Raw genomic sequence first — 5,078 nt, 5'->3', positions numbered from 1 at the left:
AAGGGCAACTTAAACATTGGCTTAATTTATGTGTATCAATTCAAGGTCTGAGACTGGAAAGCTCTATTAAAAAAAATCTGAGGTCAAAAAGATCTTAGGAAGCAACCACATACCTCTGGGCTAAAAATCCATTCCTGATGAACACCATTGAGTAAAGGATGTATAACATCCACCACACCTGTTTCAAAAATGGCATATTACCAAAATTATCCATTTCTTTGCAAATAAACATTATAGTATTAATAACTACAGAGAAGCCTTCAGAATGAGTTCCACAATATGCTAACTCTTTTGAGGCCTTCCTGAGCTCTGTCTCAAAGCATTTACTTTAATCCTGGGGCTTTAGAAACATCTTCTTTACTTTAACTGTTGGTTTTATATGTCCATTTTCAACTTCTTCATAATTGGCATGGTCTCTTTTTTTTGGCAAACTTTTTTCCAGTTGTCCCCACCAAGATCTCTTATCTTCTGGCCATTTCTTCATCTAACACATCGAGCTCCACTGCTTCACCTTCACCTTCTTCCACTTTGTTCTTAGCGTTCATCTGGAGCATTAATTTCTCAACCTCAGGATTAAATCCTCTGAATGACATTCTTCCATAGAGAAGATCTTCACATAACAAGAAACTCTGCTCTTCTATTATGAAACACTCTCTTTCTTTAAGTTCTGGCAAATCCACAGTGCTCTTCACTAATGATTTTCTTTTCTTCCTCTTCTAGTTGTTTCTTGGTCTCCGAACACCATGCGCAGCAGGTTCTTGGACAGTTTCGTCTTGCGCTCTGCCACCATATTGGCTCTTGTTCGGAGCCGTGCCCCAAGATAGTGTCTTCTTTTGCAAAACCAATAAATTAAAAAGTTGTAAACATATATGATTTGTCCAAGATATTTGAAAAAGAAAAAAAAAAGAAGCATGATTTTCTTCAGTATTTTTTTTTTATTTTTTTAAATATTTATTTATTTGAGAGAGAGAGAGATTGAGAGAGGGCATGTGTGCGGCGTGGGGGAGAGGCAGAGGGAGAGAGAATCCCAAGCAGAGTCTGCAGATTGTGGAACCCCACAACCCAGAGACCACAACCCCAAGACTGTGATCTGAGCTAAAACCAAGAGTTGGACGCTCAACTGACTGCACCACCCAAGCACCCCACTTAAATATTTTTTTAAATTAGAGTTTGTTCCCTAGCTTTTCAAAGAATAAGTTTGAAGGTTTGAATCAAATGGGAGAGAGAGAGAGCAAGTAAGCACATCTTATAGCTGCTTTAATAGCTTTTGATAATTCTAATGTTACCTTTCTGGAATTCAGTTCTACACAAAATAGCTGAATTTACAATATTTCTAATGAATTGATTAATATACAAAAGAAAATATTTATTGAACATATATTTTGTTTTATTTTATTTTATTTTATTAAAGATTTTATTTATTTATTCAACAGAGAGAGACACAATGAGAGAGGGAACACAAGCAGGGGGAGCGGGAGAGGGAGAAGCAGGCTTCCCGCCGAGCAGGGAGCCCGATGTGGGGCTCCATCCCAGGACCCTGGGATCATGACCTGAGTCGAAGGCAGACGCTTAACGACTGAGCCACCCAGGCGCCCCTTGAACATATATTTTATATATAATTCTTTATTTTTGTATATATACAATGTATAATTGGCACCATAAACAATTATGCATATCAGAAACAGAGTAACTTTAAAAAGGTACCAGAAAAGCAAGGAAAAAAACATTAAAGAAATTTAAGTGAAATTTATTTAGTGAGAAAACAAAATTAATAAAATTTGGCAAAATGCATGGCTCTCTCTCCAAATATCCATATGCCTGCTCCCTCAGTTCCTTCAAGTTTTGATTTGAAAGCCATTCGCTCAGTGAAGACTTTCCTACCTTACTATTTAAAAGTTGTATCGGGTCCTAACCTGGGACTCTCTAATTCATTATCCTGCTCTATTTTTCACATTCTTTGTTGCATGTATGACTTTTGCATATTTAGTATTTTTGTTGTTCAAAATATGTTTTTTTTTTTTTTCTTTCCAACTCAATGGTCAGAGAATCTGCCTCTGCCCCCTGAGTGGTGAGGGACAAGGTGAGAAAGCAGAAGAGCATGTTTAGGAGCTATCATGATGGCCATCACCATGTAGACATGGGTATAATTAAGTGATATGAAATGATTTGAATACTAATATAAACAAAATATATTACAGATAGACATCACTTCAGCAGCTGTTCATCTAGTATTGTTGGTATAGAGGGAAAATCAAGGGAGGGTGGAAGATACTCTAAGATTGCCTATTTCTTTAGAAATGCTGCTTTGTGAAAAAGGAGTCTGAAAGATGGTCTGGCATTATTAGCAATCATAGGTATCAACATTAGATATAAGATGTAAACCTCTGTAAAGTCAGACAAAAAATAAAAATAAGCAAAAAGGTCAGCATCCTTTCTGGGTAGCATGGGATTTCAGAGAAGAATCTTAAAGGTGTATAGATGTATTGACAAAAAAGAAACACAGAACCTCCAGACAATAGAATTTCTCCTTGTAAAGAAAATTTAGGAGATTAGCAGGCTGTTTTTGAAAAGAATATCTGCTAAGCATACCTACTATTCCCTCTGCTTCCAGTATCTGACTCAGGGGTTTGTAAGATTTATAGGTTATATTTAATACAAATTGTTCTATATAAAGGTTTACATATTCTGGAATAAAGTTATAGAATGTAGTGCAGGGCTGTGAGGGCTGGGGATTCTATAGTGGTAATTGCAAGAAGGAATAATTTCCTAAATTATGAACATATCCAATCAAAGATGAGAAGTAGGGGATACCTGCGTGGCTCAGTTGGTTAAGCGTCTGCTTTGGCTCAGGTCATGATCCCAGGGTCCTGGGATCCAGCACCCCCCCCACTCTCTCTGACAAATAAATAAAAAAAATCTTAAAAAAAAAAAATGACAAGTAAACAAAAATTTAGTTTCTGGGAGTCACTTTAGACTAAAAGTGAAAAGCTTTATTATAAAAAATAAATGTATCATACCCAAATTTAATTTAAAATTGCATTTAAAAAGCATAGAGTCAATCAGAGAAAGACATGTATCATATGATCTCACTGATACCAGGAATTCTTAATCTCAGGAAACAAACTGAGGGTTGCTGGAGTGTGGGGGGTGGGAGGGATGGGGTGGCTGGGTGATAGACATTGGGGAGGGTATGTGCTATGGTGAGCACTGTGAATTGTGTAAGACTGATGAATCACAGACCTGTACCTCTGAAACAAATAATACATTGTATGTTAAAAAAAAAAAAAGACAGTAGGAAGGGAAAAATGAAGGGGGGGAATTGGGGGGAGAGACGAACCATGAGAGACTATGGACTCTGAGAAACAAACTGAGGGTTCTAGAGGGGAGGGGGGTGGGGGGATGGGTTAGCTTGGTGATGGGTGTTAAAGAGGGCATGTACTGAATGAAGCACTGGGTGTTATACGCAAACAATGAATCATGGAACACTACATCAAAAATAATTAATTAAAAAAAAGCATAGAGTCAAGATGCCTCTCTGATTAAGACTTTAAGGACTTTGTATAAGTCATACTGTCCATGTGTAGCTCAGTTGTGTGAGAAGAATAAGATTTTTTAAGAAACAATATGCGAGAGTAGGATCTCAAAAAATACACATTTAAGTAGTAGAAAATGATTTATAGTTGAATCAGATCAAGTTGTGTTAAATATCTATGCATGGGTATATTTATAATATAGTCTTAATATGTACATAGGGAAAACTTTGTCTTCACTGAAGGAATTTAGGCTTTATTAGGCAATAAGCTGTTATAGAGGCTTTTATATAGTAGGCTATATATGATGAGGGGAATAGTAGAAAATGATCTGGTTTTTAGAAGAAAGAAAGTTGAATTTAATACAGGACATGGAATCACTTCACCTTGAAGTATATAATGGATTTCATAGGTATAGAAGTGTATGAAAGTACATATTCCAAGAAAGAGAGATATAGAGAATCACAAAACTGACACTAAGCTGAGGGCAGGAAATAATGGGCTTGGTGATTGGTGTATACTTCAAGTGAACTAACTTTCTTCTGTTTCTTTCTTTTCTTTTTTCCTTCCCCCCTTCCTTTCTTCCTTCCTTCTTTTTTTGTCTTTCCTTCTTTTTCTCTCCTTCCTTCCTTCCATCTTTCCCTCTTTCTTTTCTTCCTTCCTTCCTTCCTTCCTTCCTTCCTTCCTTCCTTCCTTCCTTCCTTCCTTCCTTCCTTCCTTCCTTCTTTCCTTCCTTCCTTCCTTCTTTCCTCTCCTCCTCCTCCTCCTCCAATGCCTCCTTCTCCTTCTTCCTCTGTTGATTAGAGAAAAAGGAGAGACAAAACTGGGAAGGATATTTAGTTAAAAATACCACTGGAAGGAGCTTCAGTTTTAATCCTAAAACTATTCAGAGTCTCGTAGAATTTTCAACAGTAGTCCATTGGGCACAGTAAATTGGAAATGTGGAAAATATTCTACTAGCTATGCAATTATGATAGTCATATTAAAATTAGAAGCATTGGGAATTCAAATAAAAGGTTTTTTATTTTTTTATTATTTTTTAAGATTTTATTTGTTTACTTGAAAGAGAATGAGCAGGGAGAAGACAGAGGGAGAGAGACAGAGGGAGAGGGAGAAGCAGACTCTCCGCTGACCAGGGAGCCTGAGGTGGGGCTTGATGCCTGGACCCCAGGATCATGACCTGGGCCAAAGGCAGATACTTAACTGACTGAGCCACCCAGACACCTCAAAAAAAGGTTTTTTTTTAAAGATCAAATGTAGGAAACATTGACAGCAGAGAACATGGAATCAAGGCAGAGACACCAAATTTAACTTAAGTAAATAGAATGTAAATTTTTTACAAAAAGTAAATAATCTGGAAACATAATAAAGCCAATTTAACATGAAAATATCAAATTTGTAATACTATTACAGATATTTTAATTTTTATTAAAGATACTATCTATTATTTACATTTTAATATAAAATATTTATAGAACCATATTATACAGATGCTAAAATTCTGTAAATAAGCATGCTCATTAAAATTTTGAAACAAATTTAGTAAGA

General features: G+C 36.2%; 1 pseudogene; it reads right to left on the bottom strand.

Moving 5' to 3' along the window:
- Positions 1-200: 200 nt before the first annotated feature.
- LOC123834610 (M-phase phosphoprotein 6-like) lies at positions 201-790 on the bottom strand (annotated as a pseudogene).
- Between the last annotated feature and the right edge of the window lie 4,288 nt (positions 791-5,078).

This window comes from Mirounga angustirostris, unplaced genomic scaffold (genome assembly GCF_029215605.1).
Source record: "Mirounga angustirostris isolate CCGP_5_RB_7025 unplaced genomic scaffold, mMirAng1.0.hap1 SCAF_1, whole genome shotgun sequence".
Taxonomy (NCBI): Eukaryota; Metazoa; Chordata; class Mammalia; order Carnivora; family Phocidae; genus Mirounga; species Mirounga angustirostris.
Note: the sequence above shows the minus strand (reverse complement) of the source record. Positions and strands in the feature narration are given on the sequence as shown.